An 18,178-nucleotide genomic window follows, 5' to 3' on the forward strand; every position below is an offset into this window, starting at 1 on the left:
ACTTCTACAACTCTCACCAACCTCAATTTTTTATGCTTAACCTCTCCTGTCACATTTTGTTTGCCAGCTGTCCAGTGTTTTCTAAACAAACAAAAAAATGGCTCAACAAAATTGAGAGTGTCATAGTCAAGATATTACTCAAATACATAAAAATGAATACAAAGTTAACAAGTGTAACGCAAGTATTTAAGTAATTTGATTTTTTTTGTCATGATGAGGTTGTTTTCTGTACAGGCTATCTTCACCAGTGTACTTGTAAGTCTGATGTGTTTGTGTGTGTGCACATGCATATGTCAGAGTTGTGAATAGACCTGCAATCACAATGAAACTGGAAACCGGTTTTTCTTGCAGCACTACAACATTACATTCATTACACAAACCAACACCCTTGTCAGTTATGCTCTATTATTCAAGGTGTGACCGTTTCAAACCACACAAAGCAAATACTGTACAGTTGTTCTACTTTGATTTTCTGTGACTGTGTCTCATCCAGTTTGCAGGAGACTGTCAGATTTTCCCGCACAGGGAGGGACGTGAGTATCAGGTAGTGTCTCAGAGGGTAGTATTTTATGCTCTGTGATTCACTGTATTGTAAATGGTCTGTTTGGATTATTGCTGTTTTACAAAAGTAAAGCAAACGTATACTTCCTGGTAGTCCAGCACTCTTATTGATTTACAATAAATCAAACCCAACAAGATTCATCTGGTTCATCAGTGAGATGTACAAGGATGGTGGTACGAGGATGCTTCAGCAAATAAAAGAAAGAGGACACAGTGTTCTACGTAAAAAACACAACCTAAGCATACTAATGATAAGAAAGTGAAATGAGATAAATGACAGAACTGTGCTTTAGGTTTCTTTTTTTTTTTTTTTTTTTGTTGTGATGCTGCTCCCCCATGTCCTAACCCATGTCCTAACCCATGTTTTCAAGCCATGAGAGCAGTCTTGTAATGACGTTGTGTTCAAGAAGTTAATAGAAGCACACACATACTTTCAGAAAAGTTGTCTGAGGCATGCACTTCAACCGTTGGCACTGACAGCTTTGAACTATCGATGCTGTTCAATCCTGTAAAATTGGGGAAATAATCTTTTTTCACTCTCGATAAAAGATCTTTCCATTACTTCCTCATGTCTTAGACTGTCCGCAGTCTACCATCGCATTCATTAAAGATCGCAATGGTGATTGATTTTCATGCTAAAAGTTTTTGTTTGTCTGTGTGGGTGTAGGTTAATATAGCTGTAAGCACATCTCGATGCTCTACATGGAGCTCGAAAAGTTTTCTTAGTTCTCTATCAGTAAAATGTACTCTCCGTATCCATATCTTCTATTGCATGTCTATGGGGAGAAGTGTGCTTTGGATGGAAGTCTGTTGCTTTTATTACTACTACTGACTATTCTATCTAGTGTGCAGACTCCTACACTATTTTGGCAGTGGATTCACAAACCCAACACTTACTGTAGCTTTGTTTCACAGTCAAGTCTCCAATCATTATGACAATGTCTGGAAAAGGAGGTTCTGATTGAGGACCAACTAAAAAGTTAAAAGCTACATTTGAATTTCAACTTCTCTGTTGAAAAATCAGTTTATACAAGTTAGTTATATGCTTATCAGTGTGTGGTTTGGTTTGGATTTAAGCTTTCAGTGGTCCTTAATGTTGTAAGGGTTCAGCAGACCAGCTAATAGGCAGCTTTCATCGAAGTCAAGCATGCCTTCAAGGAATAAACTTTCTCTGGAAATCTCACATACACAGTGTTGTATGTTTCAGTCTCTGTAATCTGTTTGCATGCAAGGTAAATGTGGAAATGGAACTGACATTGCGTGCGCTCATTATGGAGCGACACATGTGCAAATGGGAAGGGAGGACTCGCTTCCTCCCCATTTTCAAGTGTTTCTACACTTCTTGAAAGAGTCTTCAGTTCACTTCAGCATCCCTTCCTTCTTACTATTTCAACTTTTACTCTTCTCCTTTATCCTTGCGTCCTTTCCAACATGTTTTCCATCTTCAGGCCGCGTGTGTCCCCTGCTCCCCACTGCTTTTTCCAAGGATGATGATGATGAGGAAGGGGAGGAGAAAGCAATACAACAATGAGGATCTGCTGTGCACATAAATGAATCAGTCATACTTTGATGCCAAATAATTACTCTTATCACTCTGAAATTAGAGATGCGCTTGCCTAATGGAGGTTTTCCCCCTTTCAACCACTGTGTCTTTCCCTCTTTCTCTCTCTCTTGTCTTTTTATAGATAGCAGGGCTGTGTGTGTGTGTGTGTGTGTGTGTGTGTGTGTGTGTGTGTGTGTGTGTGTGTGTGTGTGTGTGTGTGTGTGTGTGTGTGTGTGTTTGTGTGTGTTTGTGTGTGTGTGTGTATACACTGCGTTTATGTGAGCGCATATCTTTATTTGTGCGTACGTTGTCACTCCTCCCTTTTGATGTTAGCCGGAAAGTGTGTGACTTCAGTCGAGCTGAACATGATCCTTTAAGTGCTTTTGTGCCGATGTTAGCTGACCTTTGAACCTTTGTCTTCTCAGGTGGTGAACCCTGCCAGCTCTGACGCCGAGACTCCAGACAGATACCGTGGCTGACACTGAAAAAGAAAAGGGCAGATAAAAAGATAGGGAGGACTGAGGGAGGTGAGTGAATCCATTCTTATCTCCCTATCTGAATATCTCTGTAGTATCTTAAACTCTGTCTGCGCTCGGTGCGTAGAGGGCTGCTGCAGGATTCATGGCTTATTGTGTGCAGTGTCCCTATCATTCAGAAGAGGTTGGCTTGCAACCCTGCTGAGCCCAAGACAGAGTGTATTTGTCTGCATGAGCACATGTATGTGTGTTTGTTATGGATTTTCTATTAGAGTGAGAGGCCATTGGTTTTCACTTCAAACTGTTGCTATTTTGTGCCCAGTTTTCCCAAGAAAAACATCAGACTCCTTTTTGTCCAACAACTTGGACAGGAGATAAATGTTTAGATCAATTTTCAGACATGTGTGATGCAAGTACATGTCTACGAGAGCTGCGATGATTAGTTGAAAAATCATCATCAATAATTAATCATTTCAGTCTTTTCAAATATCAAACATTTGCTGGTTCCAGCTTCTCAAATGTAAGGATTTGATATGATAACTAAATGAAGAGTCTTGATTTTGGACTGATGATTTTATAGACTACGCGCCTCCTTGGTTAATTGTGAAAAAAAATCGTAACTTTTCTAATCCATGGAGGTCTCCCTGTGGGTCAGACTTGGCTTTGTCTTGTGGTGTCTGGCACCAGGGCATTGGCAACAGATAGTGTGAGTCCTGTGGTTTATGAGGACGGGCCTCGAACATGTTGTGACACATCCGAGGGATCTTGGGGATTTTGAGACCATTCTGAAGTCTTGAGCTGTTTGTCACTAGGGGTGGGAATGTCTTGGCACCTCACGATTTGATTCGATTCCAATTCTGAGGTCAACAATTCGATTCTAAACCGATTATCATGTACATTTCGAAGCATGATTTAAAAATATAATAGTAATAATTAAATCTGAGTTTGCTACTCAGTTTGCTAATCACTTCCTACTTTTATGATGATCATTTAAAAAAATCTACGGATTGATTATCTTCTCTAATATTTTATTAAAGAAAAGGCTTTTCTTTGTCACAAATAGATATGACTTTCTATGAACACAGAATCTTCCTGTTACAGACAATAAGCTTTTTCCTTAGAGAAAAACAGTATACTGTAGCCTATATAAAATTAAAAAAAGCTTTCATTTCAACACATTATGGACATATGTATCAGCTCTCATACTAAAACATGGCTACTTACCTAACCACTTTCATCAAAGTGTCCAATACTTCTGTTTTAGTTTCACTGTAGAGCGTAAGTATGGCTGTGTCAGTGAAGTAAGACCAAGATGGTATTTTGTATCTTGGCTCTAGAGTGAACACCATCGTCTGCAAACCCATGTTCTCCACAACTGAATACGGTTTTAAATCCAGTGCAGTAAAACTTTTGATGGATTTGGTAATCGGCTTCGCTCTCTCAGAGTTTGGTTGAAGCAGTGCCACTGTCTGCTCGATCGTTCTCTGGCTGGCATCTGCAACAGGTCGCTGCTTCTCTCCCAACTCTGGGTGGTATCGCGCAAGGTGGTTTCTCAAATTAGTTGTGTAGCTAAAGTTATTAAGTTGAGTTCCACACACCTTACAAACTGTGTAGGTCTTGTCAATTCTCCCCTCGACTTCATGGAACTCAAAATGCTGCCATACAGTAGCTTTCAAAGAAGTCGGTGCCATTGCAGCCATTTTGTCGCCGCTCAAACATAAACACTTGCACATGTGTGTTCGGTGCGCATGCGTGTACAGCAGAGAATTAGCAGGCGCTTTCTGTAGCGCTCTGCAGCAGGCGAACTGAATGTTGCAGCGGGCAAACTGAATGTTGCAGCGGGCGAACTAATTTCAATTTTAAAATTCCGATTAATAGCTTATCTGCATCAAGACATAATCATTCTAGAGAGAATCGCGATGCATCAAAGAGAAAAAATTTTCCCACCTCTATCTGTAACGTTCCTCATCCCATTTCCGAACAGTTCTTTCAGTGTGGCAGATAACATTGTCCTGCTGGAAGGGGCCACTTCCATTGGGGGAGTCCAGGTGTTTGGGTGGTTGATTTATGTTAAGTGGTATCCCAGTGGTTGCCCAGCAAAACACTGAATTGTAATTAATTACAGTAATCTATGTTATTTACTCTACCTGTCAGTGGTTTTAAAGTTGTGGCTTATTGGTGTGTACCTGCTCACCTGTATGCTCTACCCATCGGTGTATCTGACCAAACAAAAGCCCTGCAATAATTTTGCAGTTTCGTCTTCAGTAATAATATTCATTGAAGTTCCTTTGAGGTTTTAGACATGTTTAAAGGCAGGAACACACCAGCCCAACCGTTGGACGTCTGAAGCGTTTGGAGAGACTCGGACGAGGTCGGGAACAAATATGTTTGGTGTGTTCAGCTCTGTCGGAAGCTTTCGGAGCCGCGCGGACGTTGTCGGATCCGACTGAGCATGCGAAGTCTGAGGAGGAGGGCCGTCAGACGTCTGAGCCATTGGATCCTCTGATTGGTTGTGTGCCAGCTGAATGGCCGTTCTGATTGGCGGTGTGCTAGCGAATCAGCGCGGTGTGTGGGAGGGTCGGAATGTGTGTGCTTTGTTTTTCTATGCACTCCGTTCCGTCATTCCCCATTTTCATGTTTTGCAGTAGTGGCACCAGACTAGTTGTTATGTCCATTCAGGACAAATGAATTTGTGTTAGTTTGGTAATGCTTTGCTGCATGTTTAGTATGCAGCTGTTTTTTATCGGAAATAGTTGAGTTTCGTTTTGATCGAAAGTAAAGAGAGTTGCGTGCATAAGCTTCTCATTTACAACTCACAATACAAGCGCCACCCGCTTACTGCATCTCGCGCAAGCGCAGAACGTACACGCTACTGTGGATTGGCAGCACGTCGAAGCGGTGTGTTCAATGCAACTTTTCTGCCGAACGGGTCAGACAAGAGGCAACGGAGTGGTCGGAGAGTGGTCGGATAAGGCAGTTGGACGTCTGGGCGGTATGTGGGGGCCTTAAACACCGTTGGTCAGGGGCTGTGGTCCGAGCGGTTGCAGAGTTCACTTACCGCTTTGGTAAACTGCCTACTTATATATGTAAAGTAGCTTTTATGCAATTCAGCCAGCGGCCTTCCCCACTATCATCTCAGTGGGAGTGTTTTGGGGTCTGTGTGTGTGTGTTTATGTGTAAATAATTGATTGCTGTAGAGGGTTTTAGTGGATCGCTGGTGAGACTGAACCAAGCAGAAAAACACTCCACTGCTCTGCTGCACAGTGTGCATCACTTTACTATACCATGTCCGCTGCTACACAGGGGATTCTCTGTACTGTCTAAGGATGACCTGTTAGTGGGAAGGTAATTTTGTTAGTGTAATAACTAAAATAATAATTTACTGAAATAATTGGTTTATGAATCACAGAAAAATGCAAAGATTAATTGACAACAACTGCATTAAGATGGTTTCTTTACTCTTCTATAGCAGTAGACTGAATGTCTTTAACATTTAATGAAGTCAAATTGGGCTTTTGGAAACATTGTTTACCACTTTCTGATAATTTAAGGACAAACAACTAACTCATTTTATTATGAATCTGTTAATCTTAGATTTAAAGAGTAAAATGCTCTACACATCCATTGATGATGAAAATAATTGTTAGTTGCAACCTTTAAACAATTGATGGATTAAACTAAAAACATGTACATTAATTGATCACGACACTCATGGGGATAGTACTTCTAGTGTATTTTGTTTTCAGGGCTAAACAAGCTAAGCTAAACAATGTTTTCTGGTTACTTCTGTCGTGATGTTGGGATTTATAGTAATTTTGTCCTTTTAATTTCTTCCCCCAGTGAGTCTTGTTGTGTAAGTTCCTGTCTTTGTCTGTTTCCCTTCCTTACGATTGTCCTGATTAGTTTCACCTGTCCCTGATTAGCCTCCTGTTATTCCCCTCTTTCTGTTGTCAGTTCGTCTGTGTTTGCTCTGTGATTGTTTCCCACGTTTCATCTGCATTGTTGCCTGTGTTCCTTGCGCTCTAATCCGGTTTGTACTTGGTTCAGCTTTTGAATGTTTTGTAATTCCTTGGTTCTTGGTTTTTCCTTCTGCCTCTTTTCTTAGTTTTTGCCGCCTGCCTGTTCTTTGATATCAGCTTTTCTATTGAAGTGTGCTTTTTGTCTTACCATTTGCCTGCCTGATGACTGCATTTGTGTCCTTTTTAGCTGCAATCATCATAACCACCGACACTAAGAACTAGATAAAGATTGCAAACATGGCTTCTATTCAGTCCAATATGAACTGCTCACCTGGTGTAGCAAAAATGTCTAGCTTTTGGGTTTACTTCCTTAATATGCAGCTAACTGAATAGGTGCAGCTGTGCTTCCCACTGGTTTTATGTGAAAAGGTCAAAGTTTTTTTAATCACTTTTTGGGGCTTGACGATAGTTTAACATTTAGAAAACCTCCATGAATAAAGAATCATTATAAAAAGTCATAATTAAGCTTGTTTGAAGTTCTAGGTGTCCTGTCAACAGTTATACAGACATCTCATTAATGATGGTGGTCTAGGGGGAAAATACATTTTGAGCTGAAGGGAAAAGTTTTTTGTTTTGTTGGCCACTTGTAAGCAAGACTGAGTTGCACCGCCATTTCCAGCTTTAAAATACATGGCTGCTTCACATACTGCATACCTTGTTGTGCCTCCTCGACTTTTCTCTCTGTTCATGTCCCACTCTGCCTTCCATCACTTAACATCTTTATTTCCTACTTTCTTCTTCTTCTTCTTCCTCTTCTTCTTCTTCTTCTTCTTCTTCTTCTTCCTCTTCTTCCTCTTCTTATTCTTCTACAATGTCACGCCTTCTGTCTTTCTTGCCCCTTAGCCGCCGCAGTGTCCTTGAGAAAGCAGTGACTTTGCTGGTGAGCGCAGCAGAGCGCATCACTCTCTTTCTGTCTCTCTCTCTCTTGCTCTCTTTTGCTCACACGCTGTCTCACTGACAGTCACTCAACCCCCCAACACACACACACACACATTTGATAGGTCCATGGCAACACTGTTAAGCAGAACCAGCCCCTTACAAGTCTTTTTCCTTGGGTGCCCATAAATAATTCATCAGAAGTAACATTGGCTGTACTTTATGCAAATATTGACAAACCTATTGCAGACAAAAATTGAGACAGTTGTATCCTGTGTTGAGCCCAATTTCTGCTTGCATACTGTTTGCAGAGACACATAGTAAATTATCAACAAACTGCTGATACAAGCAAAAGTCAACTCATGGCACAAGAACACCCGTAAGATCACTGGTTCGGAAAGATGGAAAAGGGATTAACTTAGTTATTAGTTGATAGATTTTTTATTTTTTTTAATAAGGCTTTTGACTGCTTGTCAGCCGGGCACAGTGTCCCTTTAAAAGACAAACAATAATTTTCAGTTTCAGTTATATTCACTTCCATCTGGAGACATCCATGTGAATTGGATTAGTGCATTCTTTCAATTACTCTTCCTCAAGGTTTATTACCGAATTCTGACAAATTGCTTTCTGGTGATACCGTAGCTAGCCTGCCAGCATGGAAACACGATCCCCCTGTGCCCTCCTCCTCATTAAAGGTGCCCTCCACTAATCTTGGATCATGACAGCCCATTGTCGCAGTTTTCCGTTGCTTTTGAAATATAGATAGGGTCTGATTGTCTGATTGTAAGATGAGATGTTATAGTCTCTCGATGCCGTTTGTTCTCGTTGGTCTCTGTTTTCCATTAGACTTCATAGAGTGTCTATTGGGTAGCTCCTTTTTCCTGCCACCTTACGTGCTTTCTGTTGGAGATCAAGTATCTTGTGGTTACTTAGCTGCTCTGCTATATATGGTGGATGTGGTTTTATTCATGCATCTTAACGATTTAGCATACATAACAATAATTGTCCTCTTTTTGTTTTACTTTTAGTACAATAGAATGCTATCAACATCTATATAGCTACATCAGCACACCTTATGATAGTATCCAAGTGCGGCCGTGTTATATCTCTCTCTTCCTCTATGTGCATCTCTCTCACTCTTCCATATGTTGTCCCACCTTCAGCTGAAAATGCTCCCGTAGCCATGGAGACCGATCCCAAGGGGAAAAGTTGAGGCTGAATCTGTTTCTCGCTCTCTTTTCCCTCCTTTGTCTCCTGCCTTGTTGCAATCTAGTGCCTCACATACAAACACAAGCGTGCGCGCGCACACACACGCACACACACACACACACACACACACACATACACAGAATAGCTTGCCACACTCTAGCTAGTCACCATGTTGTTTTGGTTTGACTTCAATCAAGCACTGATGTGAAATATGTGTCCTTATTAAGCTGATTAACTCTAAACCTGGGGACAGAGTTTAGGATCTTTCTATTTCCCTGGCTTCTTTTTTTCCCTTGCTTTCTATTGTTTTTCTTGCTTTCTTTTGTTTTCTTTGCTTTTTTGCCTGTTAGCGACCACCCATGTTAAGGAGGCTGAGGTAGAAAAAACCTACCGTATAAGATGGAAGATAAGGAGAGGCATACCTCACCTTCATAAGGTTGTGATGTCACATCTATACAGTCGCCATGCCCCCAGAATGGCCTTGGTTGCAAAAAACCAGCAGATTCGAAAACATGGTGGGCGATGCCTGCTCAGGCCTGTGAGAGCTGACCAATCAGATCATACAGGGCTTTTCAGGAGGGAGCCTTAAAGAGATCGGCACTACAGCAGGGTATATGAACATTAAAGCAAGGATATTTTGTAATAGTTTGTACCCTTAATAAATTAATCTGAAAATCAGCATAATACGGGACCTTTAAGGTCTGAAATAATTAGACTCAGCCCTTAATTTGTAAATCTTAATGTGAATTCTAAATGTGCAGGAAATTCAAATTTGTGAGTTCATGTTAATTATATGTTAATTATGTATGAAAGGTCTTGTTCCTGTGGCTAGGTAAAGTTTATATTAGCATTAATATAAAACAGTTTGTTCTCAAGCTCTTCTTGTGTTCTGTCTTGACTTCTCATCATCACTTCTTTCTATTCTTGCCCTATTTTTCCCTTCACACCCATGTTCTTTCATCCCCTGCCACCCCCTCCTTCCTTCCTTCGTTCCTGTCTCCAACTTTCTCCATGCATCCACCTTTGTCCTACTTTCTTGTGCTATTCTTCCCTTGCAGCTCTTGTTCTTCACTATTCCGATGTTTTTTTTTCTCCCTAATACTTTTCTTTGGCCTTGTGTGTCCTACCCTATAGCTCCATTATTCTTCTCTAAATCATTCACATCCTGTCAGTCTACCCTTTTCCCCCATCTCTGGATACTTTATGTCATCCTGATGTCTTTCTTCCTGATCACATCCTTCACCCCCCCGCACACACAAACACATCATATTCACCTCACGCTGTAAACCTTTTCTACCTCCCTCAATCTGTTCATTCCTACCCTCTCCCTCTCTTACTCCCTTGTTTCTAACCTCCCATACGTTTTTTTTGCCTCATCAATCCCACCCCTTCCTCTCCCCCTCTCTCCTCCTGTTCCTTCCTTTCTCCCTCTCCGCCCCTCCTCCATCCTCTCCCCTGAGTCGGACAGACAGGAAGGAAGTGTGTAATGAAACAGCCATATCGAGCACACTGCCCAAATTGACCTGGAATGAATGGAGTCACTGATCGGCTCCTGCTAAGGCAGTGCTGATGAAGAAGTAGGCGAGTTTGTAGAGAAACTAAAGCGGCCCTAATGTAGCACACATTTTATGAATACTGCGATCAGCAGGAATGAGATCACAAACGTATTTACTTTGTTTATGTGTCATTTAAATGGCACCATCAACAGCGCTGTATGTTCTTTTATTCTATTGCTGGTAGTACAGAAAAAAAAATGTTCCTGATGAATTTTGCCCTAAATTGATAGCTGGAAAGTCAGTCATTTCATCTGAAGGAGAGAGCAAACTGCGTTCAAGAGATTTTCTCTGCTGTTTGAAGAGAGAGCAGACAGGTAAGGCAACAGCTAAAGAGAGCAAAAATTAGAAAAGAAAGAACAGGAACAGACAGACTGACAGGACACACTCTCTCAAGCCACTGAATTTGTTCTATGTATATTAATGCCCAGAAATATAAGTCCTGTGTGATTAATTTCTTAAAAATACCTGATCCTTCAGTGTGATTTGGCTTATACATCTCACTAATCTGTTCATCTGCCATCACCCATCAAACCACTGCTTTTATTAATGAAAATGGACAGAGAGAGAGAGATAAACAGAGAATGGACACACCACCATGATACCAAGTAGGACTTCATCATGAACGTGGGTGTTTGTTTGCCAGCTTTGCCTGCCAATGCATTTTGTGGAGTAGAAGCCCATTAGGGAATTAGTCCACATCTGGACAACCCTAGCTGTCCTCATGCTGTCCTCATGCACTCACAGTTCAACATACAGTATACATGTCAGATTTGGTAGAGTTTTTGTCAGACACTGATCTGCTGGACTGTTACTTTTAAACTTTAATGTAACAGCTAGTCATGTGTATTTATAACCAGCTGCATATGCGCAAACCTGCTTGGACAAACACACGCAAAAGGGAGGGGGTGTGACAGCTTTGTGTGTGTGCAAACATGAGCTTAGCAGTGAAGAGCCTTTCAAGCAGGATTAAGCTGCAAAGTGTCAATGGAGCAGACAAGTAGGCCAAAGACCACTAGGATATCACTTACACTGCAACAATCGGTGTCAGTGTGTCTGTGTGTACGTACGGTCGTATGTAAAAAGGGGAGCAGGAAGTGTGTGCAGTAGATAAATGGAGGAAAAACAGAGTAGGAAGTCAGCATGACACGCACACACACACACACACACTGTCACACGCCGCACGCACATTCACAAGTCTTCTCACAGACTACGGACTGTGGAGCCGCGGCAGAGCCCTGGCAGGACCATCTGTTCCCGCTGAAATCAGCACGGCAGGGGCCTACCAGTGCACACACACACACACACACAAACACACACAGTTGCAGCATGCTTCAGTTCTGGCATAGTGATAGTCTATTTATTCCCCACACTGACGCAGGACACTACTCAATTGTGTGTGTGTGTGTGTGTGTGTGTGTGTGTGTGTGTGTGTGTGTGTGTGTGTGTGTGTGTGTGTGTGTGTGTGTGTGTGTGTGTGTGTGTGTGTGTGTGTTAGAGTGAAGTTTTCAGTTAAAGGTAAGGTAACCCCACGGAGATGAGGTGTACCTTAGGTGAATAATGCTAAGCTAATATCAAGATGATAAGCACAGACAGACAGACAGACAGACAGACATGTGCATCTATCCTTGTTAGTCTGTGACCTCACGTCTCTCCATCCTGACCCATCACCAGCAGGAACTGCGCACACACACATCCTTTCTCCATTTTGATAATCGATCGATTGGAGTTACCACTCCCCTGTCAATGTTATCTACTTCCCTCACAGAGGCAACATCAGCGTTTTCTCTGCTTTCTGCCATCTCATCAATACTCAGTGCTCTGACCTCCCCTGGCCTGCACCTGGGCCCAGTCAAGAAAGAACTACAGTGTACTTGTTGAAAACATATGCCGGTTAACAGAGTGCCTCTCTTCAGTAACCTACAGTTCACAGTTATATTTAATGAAAGCTTCACAGAATCAGATGTTGGCAGTTTGACATTTCTGCCAACCACGGATACTTTTAAATTTCTACATTTTATTTGTACCTTTTTTTTCTACAATGCGTGTCATATAACATTCACATAATATTGAGACTTTCATATCAATGGCAGTTGCGTTACAACAAGGCGAAATAGCTGCCAAGCCATAGACCACTGTTCAGAATTGCATTTCAACATCAGTAAGCCTAAAACCGCTGGACCCAAAACATTGTTTAGTTTAGGAAAAGACCAAGTGATTTTTGTGCCTAAACTTAACCAGACAACGACCACAGTGTCATAAATCCTAAACTGAACCAATAGAAACCAAAAGCTGCAACCTAAAGAAATGTGAAGTCTCAACACATCTGCGGTTAGCAGAACATCATTGCCAGCATTTATTTTGTGGCGAATAGGTTGTACATATGGTGGAGACGGACTAAATAAATTAAAGATAAATTGAGCTTTTCAGTTATCACAGAAATCAATGATGGGTTAAGGAAAAATTGACCTCACCTTGTCCTACTTATAATATGGATTCAAATACCAATTTCAATCAATAAACCAGAGCATGGCAACATATCCTAATTTTTCCTAGCTTGTTTCCAAGGCACTTGTATATGTCAGCTGCATCAGGCTACTTTATACAGGGTATATATGGCGTGTTTGGTTGTTGTACTTATTCAGGGCATTGCTGACGCACTTCTTGATTGCAGGCTCTCAAAAGCAGCAAAGACGTAATTAACTGTAATAGACTTTGAATTGTTGAACCCTGTTATTGTGGCAGAGAGTTGAAGCGGACCAGCAGCGTTTAGTCATCACCACATTTATTTTTAAATGAAGGTCATTTATAAAGAAAAGATTGACGTAGAAATACTTTCATAGCTGATTTTGATGTTGGTAATACAGAAGATTAAAAATGGTCCTTAGAATAAAAGGAGCTTTTCACTTTTTTTGCAAACTGATATATGAAATACAGCAATGGCAATGTGAACAATAAAAAGGGGAATGACAGACCTGTTGTAAATGGTGAGAAAGCAATTTTCAGAGAAAGTTTAGTGCGCTATTTTTGTCTTTTGTTTTTTTGGACTCCAAAGAATTATACAATGTTAGAAAAAATCAAATGTAAAACCGGAAAGACCGAAAGACTGAGAAGGAGTTGATAAAAATAAGAGAGCTGAGATAAACTGGAACATGGCAGGTGCATAAGTTGAGATTTGTGGGGAAATCAGTAGAGGTATGTGTATGTGTTAGGAGAATCATGTTCACTCATTTGTGAAAAATATCTATTAATCTATATTTATAAGTTATTCTTCAAAATATGCAGTCTTTAAATTTGGATTGATCCCTATTACTAAGTAAAATAAATTGGAGAAAAGGAAAGGGGAGCAGAGACATGGAGAAAGAGAAAAGCAAAATAAGCTACAAAAGAGTATACATTCCATACAGTGTATACACCTCTTTACCGGTTTGAGAGAGATTGCAACTAAGAAATAACGGGATATTAGGAAAGCAGCTACACATCTTCTCCCCATTAAGCACATGTGGTACATACCTAACACCATTTCCCTGGTGTCCTTTGTTCTAATATCCTTTCAGCTTGTGTCGAGCCTGCTGCATAGTCCTGAATTAATGAGACATAATGCAGAAAAAATCGCCAGCATGTCACTTCCTCCTGGTCATGTCTCTACTAGGTTGGGTGCAAGTGGATGACTCTGATATCTTTTATAGTATTCTAATTTCTTTATTATTTTCTTGGAGCTTTTTTGTGTGCTTAGTATCTGTGCAGATGTAAACATAAGAATTTTTCTTGCAGTCTTACTGATAAGTTAGCTTTATTTTTTTGTTGATTGCTCTTGCTGGTAGAGTCATAACCCTTGTACCCCTTATTTTGAAATATTTATAACATGAGCATTGGATTCTCAAATCTCATTAATCAGATGGCAAAATACCTTTTTTTCCAACATATCTTCCAAGAAATGTGCACTTCCCCATTTACAAAAAGGATAGACCGGTTAACTGCATGCTCGACTTAACAGGGCTAAACCAGTTTTCGACTTCCTGATGCTATTTAAGATGTGTTTTTTACATCTTTGCCAGCAGGGACTGGTTAGTTTCAACTGTGTGTACATGGATACACACACTTTGAATTTGTGGCTAGTGGTATCAGTGTAAGATCTCAAGATCTATCAAGCTCCTCTAATATTTATGAGGTGTTTGGTAGTGGCCCTGTAACCACTGCTGGCCAGGCAGTCTTCCCCATATTTTAATGACTGGCTGATTATTTCTGCTTGTCGAGAGCAGGCACAGTCTCTTCTGCTACGTGAGCCAGTAAAGCTGCCCAATGAACTACAGCAAAGGCAACTTTACACCCAGGCAGCAAGCGGCTTATCTGGGCATGTCTCTCAACTCTGTGAAATATAGGCTTTTCCTTCAGCTGCAGGGCATGCTGGCTGCAGCCTCTACTGTAGTACCATCAGAACAACACTCCACATCTACTTCAGATCTAGATAAATGGTCTCCACATACTCACCAAATGGCACAAGAACAGGAGGATCAGAGTTTCCAACCTTTGCCTCTGGCGTTGAAGCCACAAGGAAGATGTTCCCCTTTGAAGTTTCTCTCTTCCTATTTTGTCGTTACAACACGACCAGTTCAGCACCTCCAATTCTACTCATTATTACACCCTGGTTACCATTACTTTCTGTTTTCTTACTAATCATCACATGTTCTTATCTGCAAAGGAAATACTTCCTTAATTCCAGAGAGGCATTTAAATGTAAAACTGATGACTGTCTTATCTGAGAAAGAAATCAATGTTTGTTTCCAGAAAGGGAAGGAACGTGTGTAATGAGATGGAAATGCCCTCACAAGCTAAGCTTCTATCAGTGCACTGCTTGTTATAACATTGTCAATGAGTTGCATTGAGTGATGGAGCCAACTAAGTACATTTACTTAAGTATTGTATTTCATTACAACTTTGAGGTACTTTCACTGCACCACATGTTGTACTCTGCTGTATCAGAGCCAAAGAAGCACATTTTTAATTTGATTTACAAAAAACACTGATAAATACTGAATATCAGATCTGATTATCTGCTGCCCCTTAATGTACAGTATTGTAATGCTGTAACTGTAATACCTGATACATTATTGGGAATTTCCCACATTTTCAGGGCTTTTGTTTTGTTTTTTTTAACTGTTGAGCTATGTTATCACACAAACACAACAGGTAGTCTTTGCTGCTCTCCATATCCAAATGGTAGCAACTTTTATGAGTTTTTAAAAGTCTGTCAGCAATACTGTGAGCCATCTTGCCCACAATTATTCTATGGCAATAAAAGAATACCAGAAAAACCTGCTCTATCCAGTCCAAGTTGCACTCAAATTATTTCTACTTCTATTTTGGACAGCCTCTTTGCAGGCAAGTCCATTAAAGTCTGCTATTCTGGATGCACTGAAACGGCTCTGTTGGCAGCACAAAAAAAATCAAAAGAAGGAGCGGAAATTGGAAATGGACAGATGAGGGAATAAGATGTTGTGAGGTTGGAGTGGAGATATAGAAGTGGGACATAGAAACAGACATGGAAAGAAAATTCATGAGTTTGTGGAGAATCAAAATTTTCTTTCAAATTTTGAACCTTCAAGGAGAACTGTAACTTCCCTCTTCTCCACTGTCTCCTTTGAACATGTGGGAGCTTCCCTGTGGTGTCTGCATTGCAATGAAAAATATACTTCTGTCTTCCATCTCTATTTCTGACTGTCCTTACACTCTCTCTTTCTTCCTCTAACTCTGCCTATATTTCTGACGGCTTTTCTCTGTCTCTTTCCATCCTGCTGTCTTACTGTCGTGGAAACGTAGCCAAGCAAACAGTCAGTCAGCTGGCACCTGTTTACACAATGCATGCTTCCCCACAACAGAGGTGGTTAGAGGAAGAAGGACGGGAGCGTGATTCTGCATCCATTCTATTTATTTTGAGCCACCTGGTCTTAAGACCTCCATTATTTGTGTGCTGCTGTGTGCGCGCGTGAGTGCGTGTGTGTTTGTCCAGCTCATTACCACACACTTTTGCAGATGTTATCCCAGATGCAAACATTATGGCACCACTAACCCTGGAGCCAGCCACATGCGGGTCAGCAGTAAAGTAACAGAGAGGCTGCTCACACTCTCAAACAGCCTTTCAGGTGTGCAATGAATGTTTAAACAAGATTGGTCAGAAATAGCATATTTAGTGGGCAAAGCATTCATGAGACTGAAAATACCCTACCCAGGAATAGTTATGAGAGAGAAAAATCAACAATCCATGTGCTAAAATAACACACAGCCATCACCTACATTTACACCTGCTCATTCCTGTGCAAAGATGAGCTTCATATTGGCTCTGCTTCACCGGAGTGTAAAGAGACGTCTGTACAGCCGTTGGTTAATAAAAAGCACAATATGACATGTGACAGCAGAGCAGGAGCTAGAACCAACGTGCAGAGCTGCAAGTACATGATACCTACTTATGCCCTTTATCTCATGAAGGGTCCCTCAGCATCTGCTTTTTTTACACTACATGAGATTTTTCATCTCTTCATAGAACAGCACTTTATGATCATCTACGAATTGCTAATAATTAGAAGACAGTGTTTTACATTATTATTATTTAAATGTGCAATGTGTAAGACTTTTCCACAATTTAACATTTGAAAATTAGCTAAAACTATGAATAGAATGTTAATAACAGCTCTGACATCAACATATGTATTGTTCTTTATACTGAAGCTAACCAGCTAGATCTCAGCAATTTGGGTCTAAAGCTGTTGTGCTAGTAGTGTAAACACCAGCAGGCTGAAATCCAAGTTCGGACTGCTAGCTGAACAGTTAATTCAACTACTAACCAGCAAAGGGAAGCTACATTTTTCAGCAGTAACTCTAGCAATATGCTGCTCTCTAGTTGTATGTAAGTATGGAATTGCCAGGTGGTCAGTTGTTACAGATTTGCACCTCTTAAGTGTCAAATAATTTGGGGGCTGAAACCATTAGTTGATTAACTGATTTAATGATCAGGATAAGATTAATCGCCAGCCATTTTGAAGAGAAAGTTTACCCCAGAATGAAAAAATACCTAAATTACTGCTATTTGTTTATCTAGATTGTTTTGTATTATTTTCTCTCTGTATCCGCACTGCGCAGAAAGAAGCGTGCATCTAGTCATGGACAAGAGGCAAGCTTAGAAAGCTAACAAAGAGAGCTAACATTAAGGCTCAGCAGAGGAGCCAATTCATGTTTAGATTCCCATGCTTTGATGAACACAAGCATCCCTCCATAGTACGGATGCATGTTTCCTCCTGCAAAGTGATACAGTTGGTGGGCGTAGTTTGGTTGAAAGATAATAGTTCCTAAATGAAACCGTTTCGAACAAGGTCTGTTGATTATTAGTAACCTGGTCATGATTTCTGGAATCATTGCTGTTGAGTTTTAACCTTTTTCGATTGGACATGCATGCACATGTTTGAGTAGATGGCAACAATAAAAGTGAAGTATAACAGACTGGAAGTTTGTATAAAGTAAATCAATGCTCTGTCTGGACTTTGTGTATGAGATGATATCTTGTTTCTGAAACTGTGGCAGGAAGCTTTTTCCTGGGACAGGACCCAAGGCTTTCTGTCATAATCACACTACAGATGGATTTTATAGCAGATCCCTCGTTTCGGGTCTAAAATTCCCTAACTTTAAAACACATTTTAATTTTGTGACAGTAAAATGTTGAAGTCCTTTAGTGTTCAGAATCGATAAAATGGCAGCTCATTTTTGTTGTGGTTGTTAGATTTCTCCTCCAGCTATTCTGGCATGTAACCAGCCATCAATTGGAAGTGTCTTTCACTGGTGAAATAATACATTCAAAGCAGTGCGTCTTAGTATCCTGCTGGCGCTGTGACATGAGCCCACAACATTTTACGGACTTCGAAAGCAGAATGACTCAAAAGGCTGATAATC

At 40.7% G+C, this 18,178-nt stretch overlaps 1 protein-coding gene across 4 annotated transcripts in view; it reads left to right on the forward strand.

Annotated features, from left to right (window-relative positions):
- Positions 1–18,178, forward strand: part of strbp (spermatid perinuclear RNA binding protein) — an 87,675-nt gene that overhangs the window by 27,523 nt on the left and 41,974 nt on the right. For all 4 annotated transcript variants that reach the window (XM_030434750.1, XM_030434751.1, XM_030434753.1 and 1 more), the window contains one exon: positions 2,530–2,631. The gene's annotated coding sequence lies outside the window, so the exon portion shown is untranslated. The remainder of the gene's footprint in view (positions 1–2,529; positions 2,632–18,178) is intronic.

This window comes from Sparus aurata, chromosome 12 (genome assembly GCF_900880675.1).
Source record: "Sparus aurata chromosome 12, fSpaAur1.1, whole genome shotgun sequence".
Taxonomy (NCBI): Eukaryota; Metazoa; Chordata; class Actinopteri; order Spariformes; family Sparidae; genus Sparus; species Sparus aurata.